Genomic DNA, 15994 nt, shown 5'->3' on the forward strand with positions numbered 1-15994 from the left:
CCATGTTCGATCGGAGTCGAATCCCGCAGATTGTGCTTCCAGAGGAGTGGCTCCATCGGAGTTGCTGCATCATCATCTTTAGTGGAACGGTCCAGAGTTCTTAAAACGCGATGAACCTTTGTGGCATCAAACGTCAACAGAGCAGCATACAACCGAGATGGGCATTAGAAACAATGTCACCACGCATGTCACGAGTTCAAGCGAGCATTGGTCAATTATGACGAGGTATTCGTCGTTTTCAAAGCTTCGTCGTATAGTTGCATATGTTTTAAGATTTGCTTACAATGCCCGAGCTGCCACTCGAATCCACGCTGCTAAACGAGTCGGGGCTCCCACCTGCCAAGAGATCTCTGAAGCCGAGCTGCGTTTAATCAGGTATACCCATTTTTCTAACGAGATCTCTCTTTGCAGTGCGAAAAAGCCCATTCCACTGCGTAGCTGTCTTGTGCGTTTGCAGCCATACTTAGATGAGAAAAACGTTCTACGCGTTGGAGGAAGGTTGGAGAATGTAGCATTGTCGACAGACGTCATAAATCCCATTATATTACCCATAAACGTTCCGCTTGCGAAGTTGATCATCCACGATATCCACAAATATACATTACACGCTGGGCCTCGCATCATGCAGACAGTTTTACAACGACGCTATTGGGTTATAGGAGCTCGAAGCTTGATACGAAACATTTATCACAAATGCGTTAAGTGCACTATTTTGAATCGTAATCTCGGCAAGCAATCAATAGGAGATCTACCTGAAAGACGTGCTACTTTTGCTCGCTGTTTTACTCGAACTGCTGTGGATTTTGCAGGACCGTACATGTATAAATTCACCCATGGTAGAGGAGCCAAGGCCACTAAGGGATACATATGTTTCTTTATATGCATGTGTACAGGCGCTATGCATCTGGAATTTGTTGGCGACCTGACGACACCAGCGTTTCTCAACGCTTTCAAGAGGTTCATAAACCGCAGAGGCTACTGTAAGCACATGTCTTCAGATAACGGTACGAATTTCGTGGGTGCTGAGAAGGAGCTGCGAATCGAGTTTCAGCAGTGTATGGCTGACGAAAGATTGCAATCGTTTTTCGCCGACTCAAACATCGAGTGGCGTTTCAATCCACCATCTGCACCGCACATGGGAGGTTATTGGGAAACCGGCATAAAGAGAATAAAATATCACTTAAAGCGCGCATTAGGCGAAACTCTGCTTTCCTATGAGGAATTTAACACGCTATTGACCGACGTTGAAGCTTGGTAAATTCTCGGCCGCTTTGCGACAATTCTACGACAGCTGGCGACTTACAAGTCTTAACTCCTGGTCATTTTCTCGTTGGTGAACCGCTCAAGTCGCTCCCGGAACCTGAGGGTCAAGGGTTCCGTGGAAATATTTGTCAGAGATGGCAGGTAATTTCCGCTGCGAGAAAGTATTTTTGGCGCCGTTGGAGAGACGAGTATCTCGTCAGTTTACAGCGTCGATCAAAATGGTTTCGCCCTTCACAAAATTTCGTAGAAGGCGATGTAGTTGCTATAGCTAACGAATCAACCCCACCGACGAAGTGGGCGCTGGCTAGAGTCATAAAATGCCATCCCGGTTCAGACGGACGTGTACGTGTTGTTACTTTGAAGACGTCAAATGGAGAGCTCGTTAGACCGATTGTGAAACTTTGCCTACTACCGACGAAGGAGTGTCTGTCGTACACGGAAGACTCATAGATTCATACATTTTTTCATGGAAATCAAATTAATTATTTTTTGAGATTCTTGCGTTGTATACTTACTTTTATGCTGTAATTTATTATTCATACCATGTAAAATTTTTAATATTGTTGAACCTATCATAGATAGTTCAAGGGCGGCGGTATGTTGAGTTCGAATTAACATAATCTTAAAGTTTTCATAATAGCACTGAAAGGGTTAATGCGCAAGCATCGTCAATCATGTCTGACATTTGCCTTATTTTCATATTCTTATATTTTTCTTGTCGTCTTTGAATTTTCTACTTATCTACTTGCTTTTCGCTATGCACTACATACCGCCACAAATAATTAATTGTGAACATATTTATCAGTTGAATTACAATAAAGTGTATTGTTATAATTAAGGCGAATTTAATCGAAACACGGCCTTTATCATTTGCATTGGAAAGGTATCTCCGCATCCGCATACAGTCCACCAAATCAACCCGCAGCTGTTACCAACACGCAACCCGCAACACCACATATGATAACTAAAATAAAACAAACAAACATGGAAATCCCTAAAATTTACCACATTCAACTACTATCAGGCTAGGGAATCAAAAATAAAAAGTTTAAAGAGTCATGTTAAATTTTACAAAATTTATTAAATAAACCATAAGCTTAAACTTATTTATAAACCAAACCCTTCGCCTAAATTGAATTTTCTTAATATCAAAATAATCGAACAGACTTTTGTAAATAGTCATAATAATTAATGTAATCTCAAAAATTATTAAAATTAACAAATATTTAAGAGTGCTCTATTAAAATTAAAGTTTTCCGTTTAAGAAAAGTATTTAACTAACCACTAGTCGTAATAATAAATATATTTTCTTGCTACATTAGCATTTTAACCAGAACGGATTTTAATTTGCTTAAATTTACATATTTCGGTTTTTTTTCTAAAAGATTTCATTAGGTTTAATTTTATAATTTCGAGTACCAAAATGTGAATATGTATTAGATGAACAATCAAAAATAATTTTTAAATAAATTTTAAATTTTAAATAGACGAAAATAAAAAAAGTTTATATGTTGAACTTTAGCTGGCTCGAGGTCAATAAAACTACGTTGAATAAAACCACAGGTTTTTTAACTAATTTATTCCAATATATTTCGGTTATTCCGCGATAACCGTTCTCAAGGATCTGTGTATAAATGTGATATAAACAATTTTCTTATTACCAAAAACAGTCAAAACATAAACAATATTTGTATATATGTACATACATTTCTTTTCACGTCTTTATAACTTGACGCGGAGCTTAACACTGTCTATTTGATCGTTAGTAAATGACGAAACAAGTGAGCAACGCCATCGGTATCCGTTTTGTAGTTTAGCCGAATGTCTGGTGGAGTGTTAATTATATGTAACATTTCTAGTGTAAATCGTTTGTTGTAGTGTTGTTCTTGTTGTAATATTGTTACTTTTTCGAAGTTGGGGGAGTGGCCGCTACTTGCACAGTGTGCCATAAGTGCAGTTTTTTGTGTATTTGAATGATGGCACTGTTTAACGTCGCATTTGTGTTGTGCTAGTCTGGTTTTTAACTTTGATTTCGTTGTGCCAATATACATACTTTTGCAAGGTTCTTGGTTATTGCCGTTACATGGAATTTTATAAATTACATTACTTTTTTCTAATTGAGGTATTTTTGACTTAGTTTTGTTGAACATGGTTTTCAGAGTGTTGGTTGGCTTATGGGCTATTCTTACTTTTTCTTTATCATAACAATCTGACTTCGCTAGTCGTTCTGATAAATGAGGTACATAAGTGACGGATTTGAAAATTTTTTTAGGGGTTTCACGGTCTTGTTGATTTTTTGTAAATTTGGCTCTTTTTAATAGTGTTTTTATCATGTTTTCCGGAAATTCGTTGTCTTTTAACAGTAATTTTGCTTCGTTTTTAATCTCATTGTGGTAAACTTCGTCTGTTATCTGCAACATACGTCGTATACAGCCCATTGCTGTATTTATTATCATCGTTTTGGGATGTTTCGAATGAAAGTTGATGATTCGTCTGGATGCTGTTGCTTTTCTATACCACTTTAGTTTTAGCTGATTTCCTCTGCGGATTATAATAGAGTCAAGGTACGGCAGTGAGTTTTCTTCTTCAAGTTCTATCGTGAATTTAATATTTCTGTCAAACGAAATAATATGTTTAGCGTATTTTGTACTTCATCCTCCCGTATGATCGCAAATAAATCATCGACATATTTGGTTAATATTCTTGGTTTACGGCTTAGCTTTTCCATCGTTTTGTTGAGCAATTCTTCCATTATGATATCCGCTATGACTGGGGATGCCGGGGATCCCATTGGCATTCCTTTCAATTGTGTATATACCGTGTCATTAAATTTGAAGTATCTAGTTTCTTCAATGCAAAATTTAAGTATTTCCATGAAAATTTGTTTGGGTATATTAGTGTGTTCTTTTATAACCGCCCATTTTTCTCGAATTATGTCTAATGCTAAATTTGTTGGTATGCTGGGGAACAATGACACCACGTCAAATGAGATGAGTTTTTCATCATCATAACTAAATGTGTTATTAATTATTTCTTTAAATTCGTATGTGTTCTTTATGTTGTAAGTGGAGTTCGCCGTTACATTTTTTAAAATATTCACGATATATTTGCACAAACCGTATGATGGTGAACCAGTGGCAGAACAAATAGGTCGAAGTGGCGTTCCTTCTTTTTGTATCTTGGGAAGTCCATAAATCCTGGGTGCTAGCGCGGTGGTTGTAGTTAATTTGTATTTTTCAGCTTTTGAGATACACCCGATTTTGAAAAGTTTCTCTACGAGACTGTTATTTTTATTTTGCAACCTTGATGTAGGATCCTGTCTTTGAATACGATAAGTAGTCAAGTCATTTAAAATATCACCCATTTTGCTGTTATAGTCATTTATGTCCATAGCTACGGTTTTGTTTCCCTTGTCCGATGTTAAAATTCTAACATTGTCATTTTTGCTTAGAAATTTCTGCGTCTGTTCCACTGTGTCTAATATTGCACGGTCTATTGCACTTTCCTTATTAGTTGTTGTATGATTTTTTATTAAAAGCGTGAGTTTAGTGCGGGCTTCTTCTTGTGTCTCTTTTTCTTTATTGCTCTGTATAAGGTCCTCTCCGTCAGCAATATACTGGAAGAGTGGGAAACGTTGATTTTTTACCGATAACGCGAACTTCGGTCCCTTTGCGAGAAGCGCTTTGATATCTTGTGGGAAGTCGATTGTCGTTTTGTTTACAAACCAATCTTCGTGGTTGTTGTTAGTAAGTATGCTATTTTGTTTGTTTCTTAATTTCTCATGTTTTGCCACTTGCCTTTTTTTTACCAATGTTGTTAGTTTATTTGTGACGTTTTCTTCATTTTCCATAAATTCTCGTAGATCATCTGCACTCAAAGCTTTCTTTAGTTTTTTTGTTATGTCATCCAATCGCTTATTTTGTCTCTTTAGTATGTTGTGTTTGTGTTCAAGAAGTAGGTTTAATACTTTTGTATGATAATGGTGTGTATATTTGTCTAATGTTCTGTCTATGTTTTGATGCATGTCTCGTTCATATACAAATAGTTTATAAGATTTTGTACAATTTTTAATAAAATTAGGTATAAGTTTAGATTTTCTGCATTTTAACAAAAATTTTATACTAGACTTAAGCTTTACCACTTTCTTCGATGTAACTTTAAACTTGTTTATTATCCATTTGGAGTTGTTGTTGTTGTTCTTTATATCTGCATAACCCATTTTTGCTGTGTCTATGCTTACGGCGTGCCTTCCGTCTTTGTAAACTGAATGTTTTTAGCGACCTTTTTATATGTAAATATGTTGAACTTTAGCTGGCTCGAGGTCAATAAAACTACGTTGAATAAAACCACAGGTTTTTTAACAAATTTATTCCAATATATTTCGGTTATTCCGCGATAACCGTTCTCAAGGATCTGTGTATAAATGTGATATAAACAATTTTCTTATAACCAAAAACAGTCAAAACATAAACAATATTTGTATATATGTACATACATTTCTTTTCACGTCTTTATAACTTGACGCGGAGCTTAACACTGTCTATTAGCAATAGACCGTGCAATATTAGACACAGTGGAACAGACGCAGAAATTTCTAAGCAAAAATGACAATATTAGAATTTTAACATCGGACAAGGGAAACAAAACCGTAGCTATGGACATAAATGACTATAACAGCAAAATGGGTGATATTTTAAATGACTTGACTACTTATCGTATTCAAAGACAGGATCCTACATCAAGGTTGCAAAATAAAAATAACAGTCTCGTAGAGAAACTTTTCAAAATCGGGTGTATCTCAAAAGCTGAAAAATACAAATTAACTACAACCACCGCGCTAGCACCCAGGATTTATGGACTTCCCAAGATACAAAAAGAAGGAACGCCACTTCGACCTATTTGTTCTGCCACTGGTTCACCATCATACGGTTTGTGCAAATATATCGTGAATATTTTAAAAAATGTAACGGCGAACTCCACTTACAACATAAAGAACACATACGAATTTAAAGAAATAATTAATAACACATTTAGTTATGATGATGAAAAACTCATCTCATTTGACGTGGTGTCATTGTTCCCCAGCATACCAACAAATTTAGCATTAGACATAATTCGAGAAAAATGGGCGGTTATAAAAGAACACACTAATATACCCAAACAAATTTTTATGGAAATACTTAAATTTTGCATTGAAGAAACTAGATACTTCAAATTTAATGACACGGTATATACACAATTGAAAGGAATGCCAATGGGATCCCCGGCATCCCCAGTCATAGCGGATATCATAATGGAAGAATTGCTCAACAAAACGATGGAAAAGCTAAGCCGTAAACCAAGAATATTAACCAAATATGTCGATGATTTATTTGCGATCATACGGGAGGATGAAGTACAAAATATGCTAAACATATTAAATTCGTTTGACAGAAATATTAAATTCACGATAGAACTTGAAGAAGAAAACTCACTGCCGTACCTTGACTCTATTATAATCCGCAGAGGAAATCAGCTAAAACTAAAGTGGTATAGAAAAGCAACAGCATCCAGATGAATCATCAACTTTCATTCGAAACATCCCAAAACGATGATAATAAATACAGCAATGGGCTGTATACGACGTATGTTGCAGATAACAGACGAAGTTTACCACAATGAGATTAAAAAAGAAGCAAAATTACTGTTAAAAGACAACAAATTTCCGGAAAACATGATAAAAACACTATTAAAAAGAGCCAAATTTACAAAAAATCAACAAGACCGTGAAACCCCTAAAAAAATTTTCAAATCCGTCACTTATGTACCTCATTTATCAGAACGACTAGCGAAGTCAGATTGTTATGATAAAGAAAAAGTAAGAATAGCCCATAAGCCAACCAACACTCTGAAAACCATGTTCAACAAAACTAAGTCAAAAATACCTCAATTAGAAAAAAGTAATGTAATTTATAAAATTCCATGTAACGGCAATAACCAAGAACCTTGCAAAAGTATGTATATTGTCACAACGAAATCAAAGTTAAAAACCAGACTAGCACAACACAAATGCGACGTTAAACAGTGCCATCATTCAAATACACAAAAAACTGCACTTATGGAACACTGTGCAAGTAGCGGCCACTCCCCCAACTTCGAAAAAGTAACAATATTACAACAAGAACAACACTACAACAAACGATTTACACTAGAAATGTTACATATAATTAACACTCCACCAGACATTCGGCTAAACTACAAAACGGATACCGATGGCGTTGCTCACTTGTTTCGTCATTTACTAACGATCAAATAGACAGTGTTAAGCTCCGCGTCAAGTTATAAAGACGTGAAAAGAAATGTATGTACATATATACAAATATTGTTTATGTTTTGACTGTTTTTGGTAATAAGAAAATTGTTCATATCACATTTATACACAGATCCTTGAGAACGGTTATCGCGGAATAACCGAAATATATTGGAATAAATTAGTTAAAAAACCTGTGGTTTTATTCAACGTAGTTTTATTGACCTCGAGCCAGCTAAAGTTCAACATATTTATATATAAAAAGGTCGCTAAAAACATTCAGTTTACAAAGACGGAAGGCACGCCGTAAGCATAGACACAGCAAAAATGGGTTATGCAGATATAAAGAACAACAACAACAACTCCAAATGGATAATAAACAAGTTTCAAGTTACATCGAAGAAAGTGGTAAAGCTTAAGTCTAGTATAAAATTTTTGTTAAAATGCATAAAATCTAAACTTATACCTAATTTTATTAAAAATTGTACAAAATCTTATAAACTATTTGTATATGAACGAGACATGCATCAAAACATAGACAGAACATTAGACAAATATACACACCATTATCATACAAAAGTATTAAACCTACTTCTTAAACACAAACACAACATACTAAAGAGACAAAATAAGCGATTGGATGACATAACAAAAAAACTAAAGAAAGCTTTGAGTGCAGATGATCTACGAGAATTTATGGAAAATGAAGAAAACGTCACAAATAAACTAACATCATTGGTAAAAAAAAGGCAAGTGGCAAAACATGAGAAATTAAGAAACAAACAAAATAGCATACTTACTAACAACAACCACGAAGATTGGTTTGTAAACAAAACGACAATCGACTTCCCACAAGATATCAAAGCGCTTCTCGCAAAGGGACCGAAGTTCGCGTTACCGGTAAAAAATCAACGTTTCCCACTCTTCCAGTATATTGCTGACGGAGAGGAACTTATACAGAGCAATAAAGAAAAAGAGACACAAGAAGAAGCCCGCACTAAACTCACGCTTTTAATAAAAAATCATACAACAACTAATAAGGAAAGTGCAATAGACCGTGCAATATTAGACACAGTGGAACAGACTTCTGCGTCTAAGCAAAAATGACAATATTAGAATTTTAACATCGGACAAGGGAAACAAAACCGTAGCTATGGACATAAATGACTATAACAGCAAAATGGGTGATATTTTAAATGACTTGACTACTTATCGTATTCAAAGACAGGATCCTACATCAAGGTTGCAAAATAAAAATAACAGTCTCGTAGAGAAACTTTTCAAAATCGGGTGTATCTCAAAAGCTGAAAAATACAAATTAACTACGACCACCGCGCTAGCACCCAGGATTTATGGACTTCCCAAGATACAAAAAGAAGGAACGCCACTTCGACCTATTTGTTCTGCCACTGGTTCACCATCATACGGTTTGTGCAAATATATCGTGAATATTTTAAAAAATGTAACGGCGAACTCCACTTACAACATAAAGAACACATACGAATTTAAAGAAAGAATTAATAACACATTTATTTATGATGATGAAAAACTCATCTCATTTGACGTGGTGTCATTGTTCCCCAGAATACCAACAAATTTAGCATTAGACATAATTCGAGAAAAATGGGCGGTTATAAAAGAACACACTAATATACCCAAACAAATTTTCATGGAAAAACTTAAATTTTGCATTGAAGAAACTAGATACTTCAAATTTAATGACACGGTATATACACAATTGAAAGGAATGCCAATGGGATCCCCGGCATCCCCAGTCATAGCGGATATCATAATGGAAGAATTGCTCAACAAAACGATGGAAAAGCTAAGCCGTAAACCAAGAATATTAACCAAATATGTCGATGATTTATTTGCGATCATACGGGAGGATTAAGTACAAAATACGGTAAACATATTAAATTCGTTTGACAGAAATATTAAATTCACGATAGAACTTGAAGAAGAAAACTCACTGCCGTACCTTGACTCTATTATAATCCGCAGAGGAAATCAGCTAAAACTAAAGTGGTATAGAAAAGCAACAGCATCCAGACGAATCATCAACTTTCATTCGAAACATCCCAAAACGATGATAATAAATACAGCAATGGGCTGTATACGACGTATGTTGCAGATAACAGACGAAGTTTACCACAATGAGATTAAAAAAGAAGCAAAATTACTGTTAAAAGACAACGAATTTCCGGAAAACATGATAAAAACACTATTAAAAAGAGCCAAATTTACAAAAAATCAACAAGACCGTGAAACCCCTAAAAAAATTTTCAAATCCGTCACTTATGTACCTCATTTATCAGAACGACTAGCGAAGTCGGATTGTTATGATAAAGAAAAAGTAAGAATAGCCCATAAGCCAACCAACACTCTGAAAACCATGTTCAACAAAACTAAGTCAAAAATACCTCAATTAGAAAAAAGTAATGTAATTTATAAAATTCCATGTAACGGCAATAACCAAGAACCTTGCAAAAGTATGTATATTGTCACAACGAAATCAAAGTTAAAAACCAGACTAGCACAACACAAATGCGACGTTAAACAGTGCCATCATTCAAATACACAAAAAACTGCACTTATGGCACACTGTGCAAGTAGCGGCCACTCCCCCAACTTCGAAAAAGTAACAATATTACAACAAGAACAACACTACAACAAACGATTTACACTAGAAATGTTACATATAATTAACACTCCACCAGATATTCGGCTAAACTACAAAACGGATACCGATGGCGTTGCTCACTTGTTTCGTCATTTACTAACGATCAAATAGACAGTGTTAAGCTCCGCGTCAAGTTATAAAGACGTGAAAAGAAATGTATGTACATATATACAAATATTGTTTATGTTTTGACTGTTTTTGGTAATAAGAAAATTGTTTATATCACATTTATACACAGATCCTTGAGAACGGTTATCGCGGAATAACCGAAATATATTGGAATAAATTTGTTAAAAAACCTGTGGTTTTATTCAACGTAGTTTTATTGACCTCGAGCCAGCTAAAGTTCAACATATTTACATATAAAAAGGTCGCTAAAAACATTCAGTTTACAAAGACGGAAGGCACGCCGTAAGCATAGACACAGCAAAAATGGGTTTTGCAGATATAAAGAACAACAACAACAACTCCAAATGGATAATAAACAAGTTTCAAGTTACATCGAAGAAAGTGGTAAAGCTTAAGTCTAGTATAAAATTTTTGTTAAAATGCAGAAAATCTAAACTTATACCTAATTTTATTAAAAATTGTACAAAATCTTATAAACTATTTGTATATGAACGAGACATGCATCAAAACATAGACAGAACATTAGACAAATATACACACCATTATCATACAAAAGTATTAAACCTACTTCTTAAACACAAACACAACATACTAAAGAGACAAAATAAGCGATTGGATGACATAACAAAAAAACTAAAGAAAGCTTTGAGTGCAGATGATCTACGAGAATTTATGGAAAATGAAGAAAACGTCACAAATAAACTAACATCATTGGTAAAAAAAAGGCAAGTGGCAAAACATGAGAAATTAAGAAACAAACAAAATAGCATACTTACTAACAACAACCACGAAGATTGGTTTGTAAACAAAACGACAATCGACTTCCCACAAGATATCAAAGCGCTTCTCGCAAAGGGACCGAAGTTCGCGTTACCGGTAAAAAATCAACGTTTCCCACTCTTCCAGTATATTGCTGACGGAGAGGAACTTATACAGAGCAATAAAGAAAAAGAGACACAAGAAGAAGCCCGCACTAAACTCACGCTTTTAATAAAAAATCATACAACAACTAATAAGGAAAGTGCAATAGACCGTGCAATATTAGACACAGTGGAACAGACGCAGAAATTTCTAAGCAAAAATGACAATATTAGAATTTTAACATCGTACAAGGGAAACAAAACCGTAGCTATGGACATAAATGACTATAACAGCAAAATGGGTGATATTTTAAATGACTTGACTACTTATCGTATTCAAAGACAGGATCCTACATCAAGGTTGCAAAATAAAAATAACAGTCTTGTAGAGAAACTTTTCAAAATCGGGTGTATCTCAAAAGCTGAAAAATACAAATTAACTACGACCACCGCGCTAGCACCCAGGATTTATGGACTTCCCAAGATACAAAAAGAAGGAACGCCACTTCGAACTATTTGTTCTGCCACTGGTTCACCATCATACGGTTTGTGCAAATATATCGTGAATATTTTAAAAAATGTAACGGCGAACTCCACTTACAACATAAAGAACACATACGAATTTAAAGAAAGAATTAATAACACATTTATTTATGATGATGAAAAACTCATCTCATTTGACGTGGTGTCATTGTTCCCCAGCATACCAACAAATTTAGCATTAGACATAATTCGAGAAAAATGGGCGGTTATAAAAGAACACACTAATATACCCAAACAAATTTTCATGGAAATACTTAAATTTTGCATTGAAGAAACTAGATACTTCAAATTTAATGACACGGTATATACACAATTGAGAGGAATGCCAATGGGATTCCCGGCATCCCCAGTCATAGCGGATATCATAATGGAAGAATTGCTCAACAAAACGATGGAAAAGTTAAGCCGTAAACCAAGAATATTAACCAAATATGTCGATGATTTATTTGCGATCATACGGGAGGATGAAGTACAAAATACGCTAAACATATTATTTCGTTTGACAGAAATATTAAATTCACGATAGAACTTGAAGAAGAAAACTCACTGCCGTACCTTGACTCTATTATAATCCGCAGAGGAAATCAGCTAAAACTAAAGTGGTATAGAAAAGCAACAGCATCCAGACGAATCATCAACTTTCATTCGAAACATCCCAAAACGATGATAATAAATACAGCAATGGGCTGTATACGACGTATGTTGCAGATAACAGACGAAGTTTACCACAATGAGATTAAAAAAGAAGCAAAATTACTGTTAAAAGACAACGAATTTCCGGAAAACATGATAAAAACACTATTAAAAAGAGCCAAATTTACAAAAAATCAACAAGACCGTGAAACCCCTAAAAAAATTTTCAAATCCGTCACTTATGTACCTCATTTATCAGAACGACTAGCGAAGTCAGATTGTTATGATAAAGAAAAAGTAAGAATAGCCCATAAGCCAACCAACACTCTGAAAACCATGTTCAACAAAACTAAGTCAAAAATACCTCAATTAGAAAAAAGTAATGTAATTTATAATATTCCATGTAACGGCAATAACCAAGAACCTTGCAAAAGTATGTATATTGGCACAACGAAATCAAAGTTAAAAACCAGACAACACAAATGCGACGTTAAACAGTGCCATCATTCAAATTCACAAAAAACTGCACTTATGGCACACTGTGCAAGTAGCGGCCACTCCCCCAACTTCGAAAAAGTAACAATATTACAACAAGAACAACACTACAACAAACGATTTACACTAGAAATGTTACATATAATTAACACTCCACCAGACATTCGGCTAAACTACAAAACGGATACCGATGGCGTTGCTCACTTGTTTCGTCATTTACTAACGATCAAATAGACAGTGTTAAGCTCCGCGTCAAGTTATAAAGACGTAAAAAGAAATGTATGTACATATATACAAATATTGTTTATGTTTTGACTGTTTTTGGTAATAAGAAAATTGTTTATATCACATTTATACACAGATCCTTGAGAACGGTTATCGCGGAATAACCGAAATATATTGGAATAAATTAGTTAAAAAACCTGTGGTTTTATTCAACGTAGTTTTATTGACCTCGAGCCAGCTAAAGTTCAACATATTTACATATAAAAAGGTCGCTAAAAACATTCAGTTTAAAAAAAGTTTAGATTTTCTTTTCTAATGCTTTAATTAGGTCTTACTTTGCAAACTTAAAAATCCCGAATAAAAGTTAAATAAATATTGGTACTATTTTAATGCACGAATATGGTAACACCACTTTTATCATAGTTATAAACCTCACCGAAAGAGAAATGAATATTTTAATATCCAGTTGCTCACCAACAAAAAAAAAAATTGGGAGAAATAACAAATACAATACAAACTCACCGCTTACGCTCCAACGTTGAAAGATCTTTCAGCAGAGGACCTGGAACTAAAATGATGACTGAAATCGAAATACATGGATATTGTTGTTGTTTTCGATTAAAAATTATCCTCATTAACACTTATTTATTTCCTTTTCCTTTCGCAGGTTCCAAATGATATATGTCTCTCAACATTAAAGTGTGATTATAACAAACGCGTGCAATTTATATTGCATCCCAAAAATCGCATGCGATAAATTTGGAAATTAGAATTCTATCGCATTTATAATAATGCAAAGCTTACTAATTTGGTACACTAACACATTAATTATTTAGATTTTCAACTTCCACACTAAAGAAAAAACCACTATTGTTAAATTTCTATTTTAGCAAAGCTCCAAAAAATATTTTAATCCTTTCTCCATTGAAGCAAAACAAAAACACTAAAATCTGTATATGCAAGTATGTGTATACTAATTTACAATTTAGGTATACATATTTCATTTTGGTATACATCTACTATTTCTGCTTCTTCTTCATCAAGCTCGAAAAGCTATAAGCACTCAACTTTTTATGTACATATATATGAATATGATTAAATATATGTACACATTTAATGTTATTTTTAAAATTTTCTTCTTTATACAAATTTTTAGGAAGAATTTATTTTTTTGCAAATTTCTCAATTTTATTAGAAACAGACAAAGGAATTTCAAAAAACTGAAGTAAATTTTAAATATCTTGTATCCATGGCTCAATTATATGGTTGGCTCATCTCATCAGCTGATTTTATTTATTTCATTGCATGGTCGATGGGATTGTCAAAAGGAGATGGCAAACTCGAAATGAAACCAACACATTGGCAACATTTTCTTACACATACAAAAACTGCTAAGTTTTATGTTTCCATTCCATACCATTCGCACCAACCCCAATACACAAATTTTGACAATTTGAACAGACATATTTTGTTATTGTACAGATGAGCCCCATATAATTGAAACATGCTTGTATCTTAGAAAAATTTAAGAAAAATTCCAAAACTATATGAAATTCTGACATTTATCTTCACTGTCCTATGCGCAACAAAAAAAATTTTGGCATCCACGGTAGGTAGAAAACGCTGCCAAAGCTCGGCCTCTGAATTGATTATACTGATGATGATTGCATCCTGGTTTCGGGAAACTTTTCCCATTAAAGATGTTAAATGGATTTCGCAGTTTTAGAACTTTATTAAATATACGCGTTCATTAAGTTTTTGAATCGCGATTATCGCAAAAATTTTCAGCGAATTAAAACCACTTTAAATTTTTAATAAAATATTGAACACGTGAGTCACACTTTAGACTCTATAAATTTTCGAAACGTTAGAAAACGATGTTCAATGTCTGCTTTGTCCAAAACCAAAGAGATCCAACTACCGCAATCATAGCATCAGCTAAGCCGCTATTTGCGGAAATTTTCCAATCTTTTAATTTTTATGCTTAATCATCACGACTGGCATGATTTTCATGGAAATTCAAAAACACGTAAAGATAAATGTCAGGGTAAACAATAGTATTGTTCAAACAATAATATTGGATACACAAAATAAAAATGTACTGACTTAGCCGAGAACAAAACCAGAAGTTCGAATTTTTCGATATAAATGAAATCCAAATTCGTTACTTCTTATTAGAATTTAGTAATAATTAGATAAACTAATTTTAAACATATTAGCATATATGTATAAGTAAACAATTATTAATATGGTAGATTTTACTACAAAGGGGTAGTAAATATATATAAGTAGTATAGTAATAATTAGTAAAAATAGCATAGCAGTAGAAGATATAAAAAGGTGTAGAAAAAGGTATACTAAACGTCCAAAAAATATATTAATGGCAAATTTGTGGGACTTAGATCTTGTAGAAATAAATTACCAATGAAACTAAACTGTTTCTTATGAGGTAGGAATGATTATTTGGCTACAAGCGCCACTACATGGTATTACATATATAAATAAATTAGCGGTACCCGACAGATGATGTTCTGGATCAACCTGGTCCACATTTTGGTCGATATCTCGAAAACTCCTTCACATATAAACCTAAGGGTCACTCCCTTTTAAAACCCTCATTAGTATCTACCTTTAATTTGATACCCATATTAGAGATATACGCCGCCGATAAACGCCGCCGCCGCCGCCGATTTGGGTCGTTTTTCGCACGCCGCCGCCGAATGTCAAAAATATCGGCGCGGCGGCGGCGTCCGGCGCATTACTATATTTTCTACTCGTTTAAAGCGGGAGTCATTGGTGCCGTATGTCGTATCGCTGTAGTCGTATCCCTAACGTAATCAGCTGTTTATCGTTACGACGGTAAACCAAAAACCA

At 34.3% G+C, this 15994-nt stretch overlaps 1 protein-coding gene and 2 pseudogenes across 7 annotated transcripts in view; 1 reads left to right on the top strand and 2 right to left on the bottom strand.

Annotated features, from left to right (window-relative positions):
* hgo (homogentisate 1,2-dioxygenase) overlaps positions 1 to 15994 on the bottom strand; it is a 1123318-nt gene that overhangs the window by 257096 nt on the left and 850228 nt on the right. The gene's annotated exons all lie outside the window — the stretch shown is intronic.
* Positions 2687 to 5606, bottom strand: LOC137242368 (uncharacterized; annotated as a pseudogene).
* On the top strand, positions 10668 to 13111 carry LOC137239715 (uncharacterized; annotated as a pseudogene).

Source organism: Eurosta solidaginis, chromosome 2 (genome assembly GCF_040869045.1).
Source record: "Eurosta solidaginis isolate ZX-2024a chromosome 2, ASM4086904v1, whole genome shotgun sequence".
Taxonomy (NCBI): Eukaryota; Metazoa; Arthropoda; class Insecta; order Diptera; family Tephritidae; genus Eurosta; species Eurosta solidaginis.